At 41.4% G+C, this 16,833-nt stretch overlaps 1 protein-coding gene and 1 long non-coding RNA gene across 2 annotated transcripts in view; one reads left to right on the top strand and one right to left on the bottom strand.

Moving 5' to 3' along the window:
- Nucleotides 1-16,833, bottom strand: part of Dlc1 (DLC1 Rho GTPase activating protein) — a 170,448-nt gene that overhangs the window by 69,155 nt on the left and 84,460 nt on the right. The window lies entirely within an intron of this gene.
- On the top strand, nt 2,296-4,685 carry LOC114621839. The gene is made up of 3 exons (XR_003711481.1): nt 2,296-2,494; nt 3,053-3,143; nt 4,665-4,685. It is a non-coding gene; the product is annotated as an uncharacterized LOC114621839 (long non-coding RNA).

Below are 16,833 nucleotides of genomic sequence, written 5' to 3' on the forward strand. Positions count from 1 at the left end.
GAGCCGGGAGGGGTTCGCTGATGCACGGGGATTGCAAAGTTAGTCCATCTGGTGTGGGAATCTGAAGGAGAAATGGCATGAAGGAAGAAGGGAAGGGATGAAGGAAGGAGTGGAAACCACCCCCCAAAGGCAGATAGGCGATCACAACACCGTAATGCTAGCTTTGAGCCATAAGCCTTTGAGTCATAAAGAATGACTCTGATGAGTGGACCAAATGCCTTTTGACTCAGAGAGTGTTCCAGTACCTGTCCCAGCTTGATTTAGAGCCTTGAAATGTTTCTCATCATCTCCATGTGGTGTTCAGGGTGCTGCCACCCTGGAATGCTGGGCGGACCTGTCTCCAGTTTGTCTCACCTTAGAGGGTAAGTGATGCCTTGTGGGCTCCTCCCTGCATTCTCTCTTCTTACCACTCTCATCAGTAAGACATTCAGAACGAATGACTTGAAACCAGAGACAGCTTAACTCTGTGAGAATAAAGGGTTTTTAAATCGGGGGTGGTGGGGGAGCAACCATAGGTAATCAGCACTTTGTAATGTTTTCTGAAGCCACAATCTGAACGAAGGGTAGTGGATCTGGAGTGTTGGGGTAGGGAAAATGGACCTGAAAAGAGGGTTATTCTACATGTATCCCCATCTAATCTGACATCTGTCTGCCTATCTGTACTAACTTAGATGATGCAATTATTGAAAATTCTGGTACAGTGATGGTCCTGACAGTAAAGCCAAGAATTCTAAAAGCAGTTCTGAATGGATCAGGGCCTGGGAGAACTCTTAGCACCCTTGAGGCCTTTTTCAAAGAATCAACACCTTGTTCTTGATTCTCACTCTAACCCACCATCCTTACCCTTGAACCTCTGGCTTGTGGCTGACTGGATTATGTGGCCATGTTGCTATGGAAACATTTCAATAAGCTGCTTCTGGCAGATATCAACTGAGGTAAAAGAACACACACGGCAATGCTATGCTTCTTAACCTGTGGGATGAGTTCCATATTGAGAGCTGCATGCTTCTTATGAAAGATCTATAAATTAATACCCATCACATTTATAGATGGAAGAAACTGAAGATCAGACTTATTTACATTGCTATTAATACACATGTCAAAGTCCTGTGATGATGAAGATACATGTTACTTTCAAGGTGTATAAAACTGACATCAACTTTTTACTATCATATTTCAACCAATATGGATCATAAAAATATAGGTATGGTCCAGTGGGAGTTCAAAAATGTTTCTGATTTAAGTAATTTATATCTAAGAGGCTGGAAATGACAACCAGGTAGCAAACAAATACTGTAATGTTTGTTATGGGACAACTTCACACACAACAGTAACATCCCAAGGTGTTAGTCAATGGCCCAAGCAGAGTTGAAATCATTTTGAAACTCAAAGAATATCACAGAACTTACTGTCTTGATCACTAAGTAGTAGAGACTATAGTTTTTAACCATCAGGCTTTGGGGAGTCTCTGGTTGTTATCAAACTGGTAGATCTTTCCCTAGCACCATTGTCCTCGAAGGTACTCATACATGAGACTGAATCTTTTGCCTTCCCTGAGTTTGAGTCTAAGGGATCTCTAGAGGCAGATGCGGGAAGGTTGATAGACAGCTGAATAGAGGGTGATTTTAGTCTCAGCAAGAATTCTTATAAGATAGCCACACTTAGTAGCAATAGTTAAAAGTGAAATGTTACCAAGAATTTTAGTTCATACATTTATAATATATTTTATTATTTAGTTAACAGCAGATTGTTGGGTGAATCATATAATTAGCCAATCAAAACTGTGAGAAAAGAATGTAAGTGACCTAGTGTTGGCTATTGCTTCTAAGATCTTCCAGAAAGCACTGAGGATCAAGGGACACTTGTGGAGACAGGTGGGAATGTCCTTATACTAGGACTGCCAGTCTTAGCTGGTAGAGAGTCTAGGAGGAAACCTTAAGTCAGCTGTATCAACTAAGAGCTTCTGAGAGCTCTATCAGATGGCTTTGCCCTGTAGCTATGGAGGAGGGTAGGGAGGGACAAGGAGCGATGCATTATGGTGTGTGGAAAGCAGAGGGTGGGATGATGTGTGTTGCTTTTAGACCAAGGTGGCTATTGTTTCTGAGGAAACAGTCTTGGGAGACAGCCAGTAAGGTCATGACGTATGTGTACAGCTCAGTGTTCAAGGATCACATCCATCATTTAAGCCAGTTAGGTTGGTGTTGGGTAACATGACCGATCTCTTCCGGTGGCTTCCTAGCATATTTATGGCTTTCCTTTTGGAAGTTAAGTTCCTGTAGCATTGATTCTCACAAGGATCTCATTCAGATGAAGGTATCTGGACACAGGACCACGGATATCTAGAAATGTGTAACTTAGTTGAAATAATTTACCCTTAGAGAGGGGACAAGAGATAGGAAATGGAAGTCATTCCTACTTCTCAGCAAAGAGAAAGAAAGCTCTTAGCTATTCTCAGAATTATCTTTCAACTCAAAGACATCTCTTCAGAGCTTTGGTATGTGTTATGCTCTCAAAGGAATCTATTGAATTGACCAAGGGAAAAGTTGTTTATATGTTGTTGTTGGTGGTGGTTGTTTGGTTGGTTGTTTTATAAGACAAGGTTTCTCTGTGTAGCCTCAACTGTCCTGGAACTTGTAGAACAGGCTGGTGTCAAACTGACAGAGATCCACCTGCCTCTGTCTCCCAAGTGCTGGGTGTAAAGGCTTGGGGGACCGCCACTCAGTTTGTTTATAAGTTTTAAAATAATGCACTAGAATAGCCTGTAGCTATAGTAGAGAAAGAACTGTTGCTAGGGGTAGGAAAGGAAATCTAGAGCAGTAGAGGCTGAGTTTGCACTATTTACTAGCTGACTGGTTTTGCAATATTTTGTGGGTGTGAGTGTACATCTATAGGACAGCTGTAAGGACTAGTGAAGAGGGAAGCCATCAGAACATCGAGTTGCAGAATGGATTCAGAGTATTCTGTGATTGGTTTTATGTTGGTCCCTTCCCTTCTCTTTTTCCTTTCCTTGAAGTAGCTCAGGCTATCTTAACTTCTAATCTTTCTCTTTCAGCCAATCTGTGTTGTCTCATCCAGTTGAGTTCCCTTATAGTACAGCTGCCAAACATAATGACATTTAAATGACAGATACACTGAAAATAATGGTAAGTATTAATTATGTATGAATAAGAATATATTTGCCGGGTGGTGGTGGCGCACGCCTTTAATCTCAGCACTTGGGATTTCTGAGGCAGGTGGATTTCTGAGGCAGGTGGATTTCTGAGTTTGAGGCCAGCCTGGTCTACAGAGTGAGTTCCAGGACAGCCAGGGCTATACAGAGAAACCCTGTTTCGAAAAACCAAAAAAAAAAAAAAAAAAAAAAAAAAAAAGAAAGAAAAGAATGTATTCAGAGTAAAAGAAAAAAACATTTCATCATATATCTGGAATCAAATTTCACTGTTTATTCTGCTTATTTTTTAACTATGGGTCTAGCAATACTACTTTACACCATCGTCTAAGTGTTAAATTTGAAAAAAGACAAAAGACAATTAAATGAGAGAAAGACAAGCCTTATAACTTAGTATAATTTGGAATGTGGAAAGGGAAAGAATGTGAAATGATTTGCATGATTTGCACACGGTCAACGGAAAGGATACACAGATGCTATCTGGGCTAAGAAGCCATCTTCTTGCATCTCCAGATATATTCTGATGTTCTTATCAAGTCTTTCAGCCTGAACTTTCAGCAGCCAGTGTGAGTGATCTCTACCTGTAGGCTCCATTGCCGTCACTAACACAACACTGTTAGTGCGGAAGGTGGCAACATAAACAGGATTCTGCTTACTGCAGCTTTTTTGAGAGAGAGAGATTTGGCCAGCATATAGAGATCTTAAATACCTGCCCCTTTATCTACGGTTCTCTAAAGATGACAGCCAGAGCGAGCAAAAGCTCCAAGTGAAACGCTAGCTTCTATGCCATCTTGTGTTCCATTACTTTTGTGAAACTGGCTGACGGTGGCACAGGGGGTGCTAATGGTCCACGCAGTCCTGTGGCTTTGACTAGATATATGTGATTTTCTTCACTTCATTTCCCCCGAGTGCTTGTATTTTTAATGCTTCCCCGGGTTATGTCACTTATGGAGTAGAGTCCAGAAATGCAAACCTGTGATAGGGGTAATTTAGGGATATTGATATCTCTCCCTTCTGTAGTCACTAATACACTATTGGTCAGGGCCATGCCTTAAAGACTCTGAGAAAGGGAGCCACTGGGATTGGGGGAGGCTTCAATCTCTGAATCTAACCGTAACCACTTCTATCACCAAACATAACTAAACAAAACAAGAAACCCTTAATTAAACTCTCCATCCTTCTGTTCCGCTTATATCTAGAAATCAGCCACTAGCTCAGAACCCTGATTGGTTTTGACCACTATATTACTGTCTTTGCCTAATGTTGATGAGCTATGAGTCTTAGAATATCCCTCCTCCCTTTGCAAGTGCATCTTTCAGCCACCCCACACCTGTTTACCGCCAGGTCTTTGCTGCATTTCTTTGGGACCACTAACCAGTGTCTAACGGCTATGTTTCTTAAGCCGCATTATGCAAAACAATGAAATGAGACAATTTAAAGTTCTGAACACATTTGTTTCCTCAAACATATTTCTGATTTTAGATTTTTGTCATTTAAGATCCTTCAAAGGGGCTGGAGAGATGGCTCAGTGGTTAAGAGCAGTGACTGCACTTCCAGAGGTCCTGAGTTCAAATCCCAGCAACCACATGGTGGCTCACAACCATCTGTAATGAGATCTGACGCCCTCTTCTGGTGTGTCTGAAGACAGCTACAGTGTATTCATATATAATAAATAAATAAATCTTTAAAAAAAAAAAAGATCCTTCAAAGGCACTCTTTTATACCAAGTACAGCTATGGGGGGAGGGGGGACGGCGGAAGGGGTTGCAGAAGATGGCTTTCAGGTGAGGCCAGGCAGGGGAGCGCAGAGGCCCCTGGGAATTGGCCATCCCGTCATGCAGTTACAAGAACGAGTAGAGACAAGAACGAGTAGAGAAGAAGATAGGCAGGCTATGAAGCCATCTCTATAAATGAAAATGAACACGGTGGAGACATTTGCTTACCTCCTTTCAATGAAACCCATCCCGGAAAATGAATTGGATTCTGAATGGATAAGAAAACAGGAAGGAGCTGAAGTCCACAACTAGAGGAAACAAACAAAAGACCTACCCAAGTGGAAGGTCTCCTGGCATCTGAGGGCAAATAGTCAAGTCAATAAGAAGATAATACTGAAAAAAAATGGTTACAAAAGAAGCTAAACGGGTAAAAAGCCAGGGAGAGCAGCTGAGTGGTCCTTGCCAAAGCCTCCCCTTTTGTCTCAACACGTTCTATGTTCTTAGCTCTAATTGGGCTAGACTTTTTTTTTTTTTTGAAAGGTTGCAAAGGAATTTAATCCTCATATAAAGGATTTGGGGGGCTCTTTAGTAAGAGACTCTGATTACAGGAGAGTTTCCTATATTCTCTGTGTGACCCGGACGGACCCCATGCATTTAGCTGAGGTCCCTTATCTCTAGTTCCCGGAGGATTATGGATTACAGCTGACTGACTCCTCAGGGGGGAAACCTGGGTATTTTATCTTCTGAGTCTTTGTGACTGACTGGGGATGCTTGAAGTCAGAGTAGAGATCCTTTAGAATGGTCAAGATTTTACCTAGCTGGTAACCATCAGGACAGACACAAAAATGAATTTCTCAAAGCAGTTGGTGTTGGACTGGTGGCTGACCTCTAGACAAAGTCCCCTGAAATAGTATTAGCGTGACCTCTAGAGTAACTTCGTGGACTAATTCGTAAACTGTAATGTGAAGCTGAGACTTACCTTCCTCCAAACTGTGATTTTAAAATAAAAACCAACCAGTCTTGGAGCACATAAGTCAAACACTGTGGCCTTCTATAGCTGATGGTGTTTGCAGAGTACCATTCACCTCGTTTACTTTGTATGTGCTTTTAAACACAATTATTTTTTCCATGTCTTAAGGGAAATTCCATGTTCAAAAGGAAACAATCAGACTAGAGACTGCCTCAGATCTGGACTCTTCAAACAACAGTGCTACACTGTACTTCGTCCATATATTGTGTGTGTATTTTGTTTCCTTATTTAATTTTATCATTTTCTGTTTGAGACAGACTGAGGATGCAGTCCAGCTTGATTGACATCAGACTCTCTGGTGATGGGATGGGGGCAGGAGCTACCAGCCTCAGTCCTGCTGTGTGAACTCCCTTCTCTTTCTGTGAGACTACATCTAAGACCTAAGTAAGAGTGCTATTGGTGAGAGTTTGAATGAGCAAGTGGGCCTGAGATTACAATGGCCTCTTGCTAAGGCTCTTATAACTTCCAAATGTAAACATCAGGAGTGGTTCATAGTCTTTCACAAGGTGAAGTTCTCCGAGTTCTGGGTCCACATCCTGCCCTGATACCCTCGGTTCACTGGACCTTCAGGTATCAGGAATGAAAGTCTGAAAGGTCCTCTTAAGTAGGTTTTTACCTTCAACAGCAAGTGGAAGCTATTTCCATTTTTTCCTGTTGTGATATAAATGAGACAAGTTCCAGAAATTGATTTTTCATGCTTAAAATACACAGATTAATTGCCAGGCTATCGCTGCCAGTCAGGAAAGGGAGGGGAAAGGACAGGAATTGCAAGGCAAGGAAAAGACCCCAGGATCTTTTGTCTTTTGTTCTGAAATGGAAATAAACTGTCTCTAGTCCAGACAGATAAGCCTCCTTTTGATCCTCCTCGGTGGAGAAGCCCCGGATAAACAACGGGCTGCTTCACATTTGCTTTTAAAATTCAAAGTCAAGTCCTCAGCAAAGCAACCCTGAGTGGGCATTATTTCTGTCAGAGAGGCACATGAATGACCTTCTCCCTGGCCATCTATCTGCTTCTGATTGCAGCCCAAAATCCCCACAGCCCTCAGGAAATGAACTCAAGAGTCTTCGAGTTCTGTTTTTCCTGAGGGTGACCCTGTGGTTATGGTGGTTGATAGGAGAGTCGAATTATCATAATGTTGAGGGCAGCACAAACTCCTCTTTCCATCGTAGAGGTCATGGATGTAGGAAATGGGGTCTAGAATTTTCTGTGAAGTTTATTACTCATCTATGAATAGTACAGATACATATATCTTCATCATTGTTGTATTATGGATCAGAAGGAATGATGACGTACGGCACTGGAAAACCCAGGGGTTTCAGTGCTTTGGAGCTCAGGGTTAAAAACCTAGCAGCATTTCCTGAGTTGAAGGTTTGATTGGTTTGTTTGTTTCCCACAGAGGAATCGAATAGGTTTCACGGGGCATACTAGTTTTCTAATGCTTAAATTTTAGAGCTAAAAAGAGGCACTGAAATGTAATATGGTTTGCTTTGGAGTTTGTATATACAGAGATTTAAATCTTGGCTCTGTTGTTGAATTATCCATGGGAACTTGGGGGAAATGAATCCCTCAAAGGAGAGATTTTTATAAAAACAAGGAAATAATTCCTATTTCTGACTTTTCAAAAAAGCATTAAGAGCTAATATGCATAAAATATCTTGGAATATTGCCTGGGTTGTGGGAGAAATTTGGTAAAGACCATGTGTCCCGTGCCTGCGGATTTAGGGTTCAGGTCGATCTCAGGACCCCAGAACTTCTATTGTAGCTTTGTCCAAGTCTGACTTGCTCTGTCTAAAACATGAAGGAGATGGTCTAAATCAAGATTTCATTCTTCATCTTGTTAGTGTTCTCTTATGTCATTCCATTATTAGTTGGATTTAAAACCTAGAGGAAGATTTTTTTTTTTTTATGCTTTAGGTCTGATGAGGGGAACATAATGAAACCAGTCTCAGTGACTGAAAAGAGAATTCATCAATGGTCTTCCATAGTACTTAGGGATACACAGAACTTATGGGACCTGAGAATGAGATCTAACTGGGCATGCATTATTGATTTCACAAGGCTACCCCATAGTGTACTGTATTTCTGGGTGTGACAGAGTGAGCTAACATTCTACTGCCAGCATCTAATGCTGAAGGGACATCACCAGAGGGAGGGATTCTCAGTCATTTTCACAGGAGGTTAGCTTCAAGGTCTACTCTTCTTCATATATTGCTTGAAATAATTAAAATTTAGAGGAAACAGCTTCATGACTAAGGGTCTTGTGACCTGTGAGGACAGAAAGACAACTAATTTTAGGTTTATTGCCGGTTTTCAATTTCTCTTCTGTGTCCTCTCTTCCAAAACACTCTGTGGGTAGCTAGATCGGATGTTGAAGCAGGGGGAGAAGATGAATTACTAAGCTTATCAAAGATCTGAAAATCCTTCAGTGGTATAGGAGAGAAAAAGGAACTGCCTTTCACCTTAAGTTATATAAGGATTCAGGAAAGAAACAAGAAGTAAAATGCCCAATAAACAAGAAAATAATATGCCTGATACGATGCCAGGGAATTTTAAATTAGCATTAAGCAATACTTTTAGGGATGGTATTATGTACATCATTTAGGTCCAACTGGTCTACAGTGTTATTTGACTCTTTCCTCTTGTTTTTAGCTATGGTCTAACCTACTCACTTTGTAGACCTGATTGGCTGGCCTCAAATTTACAGAGATCAGTCAGCCTGCCTCTCCCTCTTAAGCTTGAGGATTTAAAGGGGTGCAACGTCGTGCTGAGCCTTACTCACATGATTCTTAGTGTGTGTGTGTGTGTTACACACATGTGATATTGTGTGCATGTACTCACATGAGTACATGTGGAGGACAAAGAACTTGAGTGTTTCCCTCTATAGTTCTCTGCATTGCCTTTATTCAAGGTCGCTCACTGGACCAGGAGCTCCCAGTTTTGGCTAGGCTGGCTGGCCAGCCAGTGAATTCTCTAATCTGCCTGTCTCCTCGGCCCAATGCTAGAGTCACAGGTGTGGACAATCATGCTTAACTTCTTAAGTGGATGCTGACGATCTGAACCCTGGTCCTCAAGATGGCAGGGCAAGGGTCTTACCCATTGGGCCATCTTTTCAGCTTCAAATCATGTCTAATAGATGTGAAGTGATTAGGGATGAAGAAAGTTACCCAAGCTCCTGAAATGTGTCTACTTCCTCTCAAATGTAAGCTAACTACAGAAAAAAGCAGACGTCGATTTGAGGTCTAGAAAGTGACCTCAAGTCAAGGCTTTGCAGAGAGAATAGCAAAAGATGATCAGGAAGCACCAGTCCCTTGGGAGAAATCAATGTCTACTCAAGTGATACTTCAGGTGAGGACTCTGGAGAGGCAAAGGTAGAGATATTTCTTTCTGAAGTGAATTCCAAAGGAATCCTATGGTAGCAGTATGTTTGGGAACAAGCTGGCTTACACTAGGAGAGAGCTGGGGAGTAGTGCTTGGTTTTAGGGCTGAGCCTAAGAGGATCACTATGTCTCCACACATCACACGCATGAAAAGATTGACCCTAATAACAACACTCCCCATAGAACAAGGGTTAGGTTTCATCTATATGGCGCCATTCTTCTGAGAATAATGCATTTTATAGGCATCGTTTGGGAGTAGCCGTTTTTATAACTAATTTATAGAGTCTGAGGAGTTAAAGAGGTAATTATTTTAAGAGTTAAATCCCAGCCCTGTAAGGATGCTTACACAAACAGTCCAGTAATAGACCTGCATCCCATTCCATAGCTCCCTGGTGGGGTGTGGCCAGTCTTGTCCTTGTTACCAAAAAAAATCACTAGTAAGGCTTTAGAGCATTGGTTTTCAACCTGTGGGTCATGGCCACATTGGGGGTTAAATGATCTTTTCACAGGGGTTGCCTACGACCATCAGAAAACACATTTACTTTATGATTCATAACAATAGCAAAAGTACAGTTACAAAGCAGCAACAAAAATAATTTTATGGTTGGGGGAGGAAGGGTCACCACAATGTGAAGGACAGTATTAAAGGGTCACAGCACTAGGAAGGTTGAGAACCACCGCTCTAGAGTTACAGAAACCCGGGAAGGGAAGACAACAGTCATTGGAGCAGCTAGTATGTTGCAGACACAAGGTGGTGGGGGCTGACCTGCACGCCACATTCACGTGTTTCTTGGGAGGTAAAAAGGGGGTTTCAGGAAAGGTTGCTATCATAGAGCAGATGGAGTCCATGCACAGACTGAATTTAGACCCAGCCTTGGTACACAGCAACCCTGAGGTAAGCACTAACTAACCACTACTGTAACTCCTTCTCACAAAGGACAGAAATAAACCAAGTGTGTCTTAGAGACCTCAAGCTCACGCGATCAGTTGGGGACTAGGGAGCTGAACGTGGCAGAGTTTGTTTTCGTCAGGAATCTCTCTCTCTCTTCCTCTCCCTCTTCCCCTCTCTCTTCCTTCCTCTCTCCCTCCTTCTCTCTTCCCTTGTCTCTCTCTCCTCCTCCTTCTTCCTCCTTGCCAGAGTTTCATTGTATATCCAGGCTGGCCTAGACCTCTCCTTCTCCTGCCTCAACCTCCCTGAGTATTGGGATTACGGCTCAAACAAACTTATGGTGCAAATTTGTATGGCTGTCTCTATTTCAAGTGCAAACACAAAAGCCCCATTCCTCGGTAGTATAGCTGGTCTAATAGGAACCTACTCGAGTGCCTCATCTGAAGGGACATAGGGATCAAGTTGCAGAACCTTCCAGAGCCTGCAAGGTTCATTTTCACTTCAGATTAACCTCATTTTGAACTTCTCATGTCTCATTAATTTCTGCTGCACCTTCGACTTTCTAAAATACGTAATATTGCTTTTTGAATTTTAGAACCTTACCAGACAACCAGCAGCTCACCAGTGTTATTGTCCCTGTATGTTTAATGACAAGGGAGAATGTACTTCTGGAGACAGTCTCGAATTCAGATTGAACATGCATACTTCTTAAGTCAGCTTATTTTTCAAAGTTGCTTCAAGAAATTGTCTTGACTATTTTAACAGAGCACATATTGGAGTCCTATTTTTTAAAGAAATATTGGCTTTTGGAAAACTGTTGACACACAGTGTCTTCTGGATTCCCTTGGCTCCCTCGGTGCCCAGATTGGGTACAGGTTCAAACTCTTCACAATTCCCTTTGCAGAACGAGTCAATTACTTAACTTTTAATTCTAAACATTTATTATTACGACAACTATGATTATTCTTCACATTTAACATTCATTTACTTCTTTTGTGTGTTGTATGATGTGGGCACACACATGAATGTACATGGTGCCCAAGGTGTCAAAATCAGAGGGTGACTTGCCAGGCTCAGCTTTTTCTTCTACCTGTGGTTTCCTGGGATTGAACTCAGGTCTTGGGGATCGGGGCCTGCTGTTTCTGTTCCTTTACTTTACCTTTGTAGGTTACTTTCTCAGATGTTGGATTAAGACATTGTTGGGAAGTTTAGTGCATTTAAAGTGTTTACATATGAGAGTATAGACTTGGATTGAAATAAGAACAATAATGAATTTTATTCATTTAGTGAATCAATCATAGGCTGGTCTTAAACTCCCAAAGCTCCAGTCTCAGTCTCCCAATGCAGGGTTTGTAGGTGTAATATGCTGTCCTCAGCTAGGTAGTGAGTCTGAGGCTAGCCAGCCTGGAATAAAGAAGCATTTTCTCAAAAACAAAAACAAACAAACAAAAAAAAAAACACAAAACAAAACCAACCAACCAAACCAACGAAAATAAAACACAAACCAAAACCGGAAAGAGATGAATTTTATGAATATGGTAGTCTCTTATCTTTCTCCTTATTTCCCTCAGGCTCATACATAAAAGGCAGTCAGTTGAGTTGAGGAGGGTCATGGATATGCACACTGGAAAACAGTCATTCTTTCCAGTAGAGTCTGAGAGGAGCAAAGCACACCCACCGCAGTGATGGCGAGGACTCAGCACTAATGTGTAATCTATGGCCCCAGAGTGCCAGGATCTTATCCACGTTGCTATTTTCCATCTCAGTTACTACTCCAGACACCAGACACCAAAAATAGTTTTAGTTCTTCAGCTGGGAAACATGTAGAATATAAATCTCCTTTCTGGGCACAGCGGAAAGTGGAGAATCAGAGTGGAACCTCTCTGGTTTATTATCTGCTGGGTCTCTTAAAGTAGTGAAATGAACTCACTCCTTCTCTAAGTACTTCCTGGTTTTGCTGAAATTTTTGCTCATTGCAAAAGAAACAAAGGAGTTGACAGAAACTTAGATTTATTTTTAGGCAGTGAAAATTAATTAGGATAATAGGCTACATTTAGTTTTTGCCTCATGCATATTAAATGAACTAAAACAATTATTTTAATAAAATAGTTATTGGCCAATTCAATAACTACATAGGAAAATATCTTGATGTCAAAAAATGCAGACAATACAACTTTTAGGGAAGAAGAAGAGGAGGGGAAGAGGAGAAAGAGGAAAAAGAGGAAGAGGAAGAAGAGGAGGAAGAGAAAGAGGAGGAGGAGGAAGAGGAGGAGGAAGAGGAGGAGGAGGAGGAAGAGGAAGAGGAGGAGGAGGAGGAGAAAGAGGAGGAGGAGGAAGAGGAAGAGGAGGAGGAGGAGGAAGAGGAGGAGGAGGAGGAAGAGGAGGAAGAGGAGGAGGAGGAGGAAGAGGAGGAGGAGGAGGAGGAGGAGGAGGAAGTTCTTCTCAAGCTGGGAATGAGAAAAGATAGCTCAGAGGCGATCCTCAGAAGAACTAATGGGGAAATAAAAAGAAAATGTGTTCTATGTTAACTCCTGTATGTCAAAGGATAGCATCAAATGATAACATCAAAAGGCAGGGGGGATCCTTGACAATGCATATATCCAGAAGATACAAAGATCTCCAACAAACCAGTGAGAAAAAGACAGACCGTTCTCTACACATCCACTATAATGGCTAAAATAAATCAGGTGAGAAATGGGTTGTGCAGAGTGAAACTAGCTATCACCAGCTACTGGTAAGGTGTTCATTTGTATACTTTGGAAAACTATATGGTCACATCTGTCTACTGTGACATAGCCAATAAACATATTACAATACAAATACATGAATTTGTTCAAGAAAACATATTCAAATCTGATCATAGCAGCACTGCTTTAGAGAGTTGAAGCTGAAAATACAAATGCATATCAAAAGAAGATTAATGTATAAATTATAGAGGCTGGAGAGACTGCTCAGCACTTCAGAGCATTGGCTGCTCTTATAGTGAATCAGGTTCAACTCTGAGCACCTACCTGGTGCCTCACCACTCTCCATGGCTACGGTTTTAGAGAAACCAATGCTCTCTTCTGTTCTCTGGGGGTTTTTCATGCATGTGGCACACTGTCATACATGCAGGCAAAACACTCATGCACATATAATAAAGATAACTCTTACATAAATATAAGTTGTAGTGAGTCAATATAATTGAATGTGCAACTGAACTCTGCGAATGGACACTCCACCACTACTTACAGGTGGATGCATCTCGTGCTCACACTGTTCGGTGAGGGAAGGCAGACACAGACGGTGTGAGTAGTCTCATTTATACAGAATCAAATAGAATCTCTACTATTAGGGGAAGGGGGATTGAATTTTTTGTGGAAGAACAAATGCATGAAGTCCTTGGTTCAGTTCCCACCATCATCATTAAAAAAAGAACTTTGAAGGTGAGCTGGTGATGATTTGGAAATGAGCATGGAAGCATGAAGGTCTTACAGAGAACTGGTGAGATTTGTTCCACCAGGTTAATTCTGATTGAACAGGCATGTTGAGTTCTAGACAATAGATCAAGGCACTTGCACACGTGATTTTAGAAACATGTTATCCTTGTAAACCAAAATATAATTGCTTGTCATTTATATATAATTTGGTATGATTCATTTAAAACATGAACATATCCTACACTATGTGATACTGTAGATTATGGATTACCCCAGTCAGCACCAGATGTAGAATTCTGTACATTTGTGTTGAATTCATGTGTTCTATTAATATTAAAAACATGAGTACTTAACAAATACCTATTGGGCTTCATTTACTCACTTACTTTATAAACTTGTAGTTTAAGTCTTCTACTAAAGGATTATATCCATTCTCAAGCCAACTGTTTTTGTAGCTGTTCCATTGCTGGGATAAGACCCGTGACCACAGCAACTTATAGAAGAAAAAGTTTATTTGGAGCTCATAGCTTCAGAGGGTGAGAGTCCATGATCATCATGGAGGGCATCATGCCAGCAGGTATGGTGCTGGAGCAGTAGCTGAGAGCTTACACTGTGATCGATAAGCACAGAGAGGGCCAACTGGGAATAGCATGGGCTTTTGAAACCTCAGAGCACTTGGAGAGTAACACACCTCCTCCAACAAGACCACACCTCCTAATCCTTCCCAAACTATACTACCAGCTAGGGACCAAGTATTCAAATATATGGATTTTTAGGGGCCATTCTTATTCAAACCACTGTACAACCTATTGTCTTTAATTCAACAAAATTGTTTGTTTCTCCTGTATGCTTCAGTATGTGTGTGTGTGTGTGTGTGTGTGTGTGTGTGGTGAGGGGAGCATTTGTGCCTTGGCACAGTGTGATGGTCAGAGAATAACTCCGTGCAATTGTCTCCTTCGACCTTTCCAAGAGTTGTGGGGGTCAGGTCACCAGTCTGTGTGGCCAGAGTGTTTTGTTTTTTTTTTTTCTGCTGAGCCTTCTTTCTGGTTCTTTAAAATAATATTTTTACCTTGGTTCTTAATAACTGGCAGAGGTCAGGAGATGAACAGAGCCTCTGATACCTGAGCCAGTTGTGTTCTTGATGGCCCATTTAAGAAACACACAAGCTGATGGCAAAGGCTGAGAAATGGTTCTAGTAAATCACCCCTCATGCAGTTGGCAGGGCCTTTACATAAAACTAGATTATTCATTGTATGGATCCAATCGTCTCAATAAGTTACGACTTACTTAAGAATGGCATTGTCTATTGAAGCAGGGAAGGAAGTAGCACTGAACATATCTACCAATACAGAACTTAGGACAAAAATTCGTTTTTCTCTTTGATCATGCACAAAAGGTCATGCTTTCAGAAAACAGAGGCATGGAGTTTCAACAACCTCAGAACAGCTAGGAAATGAAGGATTGAAAGTACAGATAAGGAACTGATCTCAGTAAGGTTTTGGCAGGCAGTGTGTCAGTTGAGTCCTTTTGGAAATGTTCTGCTCATTCATCAAGTGACATTAAGAAGTATACATACAAAGATTTACCTATTAATTAGTCATCATCCATCCATCTGTCCATCCGTCCATCCATCCACCCATCCATCCATCCATCCATCCATCCATCCATCCATCCATCCACCCAATATTTATTCTCAAATCACAGTCTAGCTGAAAGGAAGATCCTTTAAATAATTTTAGATAAAGAGAGCCAGGAGGAGTGTTTTATTAATTTATGGGGTCCTAACTCCTACCTCCCTTCCTTTACATGATCTTTCCTATAGAATTCTTTCGTTGCAATGGTTGTTAGATGTAAGAGCTGTGACAGCTGCTGGAAAACCATCTCTGTGCACCTGTTTAGTTTAATAGGAGAAACATCACTGAGCTGAATTAAAAATTTTAAAATGGCTACTAAAAAGTAACTAACTAAATAAGTGGTTTTGCTGTGCTTCAAAGACTTTGTAACGGCACAGGCTGGCCTTTCAAATTGTTCTCTACCATGACTAGGTTATAAGAATCCTAAGTTGGCTTTCAGAATTTAAAGGGAAGATGTCACCTTTAATTGCCAAGGCTTCTGGATTTGGAGGCACATTTTGTGTTCTGCAGGCACAGATCCCAGGGACATCCACAAAGCTCCAAGCCAAGCCTTGCTACTTAAATTCATGGGATATCGCTTTTGCCTAAATGAATATTCTGTGGCCAGGGTCTCTGACAGCACAGAGATGCCTAACAATGGTTAACTGTTATACACTCCAGCATGAACTAAACGTTTTGAGAAGCTACTGTACAGATTGCAATGAAGAGAAGTCATCGGATTTTAGCAAAGGCTTTCATTTACACATGTCAAGTTGAATTTAAAAGGTTCCTAACGCGAGTGCTTGAGAACACTGGACCTAATCAAGTACCTCTCTCTATTCCTCATAAACCCCATCTCAGTCCTCAAGTGGCCTGAATCAAGTTATACTGACCGAGCCTTTCACTAAGAACCTCATGAACATCACAATGATCACACACATAGCTTCTTCTGAAAGCACCTGCTTCATGTGAGTGTCGTCTGTGGCTGAACCCGCACTCCTGAGAGAAAACTCCAGACTGTTAAAATTTTATAGCTCTTATCTAGAATTTCTACCTTTTACTTATTTTACAATTATGATTTATGACTTAACCTTGGCAGATAATATTTATTTTTGTTGTTGTTGGTTGGGAGAAGAATTACTTAGATTCAAATTGATCAGTGAGCACAGAACTGTTTTAGCTGGTACATATGTCTCTAGTCTAACGTTTCATGCTGACATTGTGTAACTAATGCAAACATTGGGATGTTTTCGTAGTTTAGATGCAAAGTTTAGCGTTAGTATCAGTATCAGCATCAGCATCAGCATCAGCATCAGCATCAGCATCAGCATCAGTATCATTGGTGAGAATTGTGCAAATAGGGAAAGAGGTCAGGAATATGAAGTTATCCTGTCTTCAGCTCTCTTTAGTTATGCTGTTCCCCGTTGCTCTTAATCTCCCTCACATATCCATGAAGATAAAATCAAGGTCAAGGTCCCACCTCCAGCTGCACAGTTCAAGACCTCGAAACTTTCCTCTCTCTCTCTCTCTCTCTCTCTCTCTCTCTCTCTCTCTCTCTCTCTCTCTCTCTCTCTCTTTCTCCCTCTCTCTCTGCCTCCCTTCCTCCCTCCTTCCCTCCCCCTAC

This window comes from Grammomys surdaster, unplaced genomic scaffold (genome assembly GCF_004785775.1).
Source record: "Grammomys surdaster isolate TR1022 unplaced genomic scaffold, NIH_TR_1.0 185, whole genome shotgun sequence".
Classification (NCBI taxonomy): Eukaryota; Metazoa; Chordata; class Mammalia; order Rodentia; family Muridae; genus Grammomys; species Grammomys surdaster.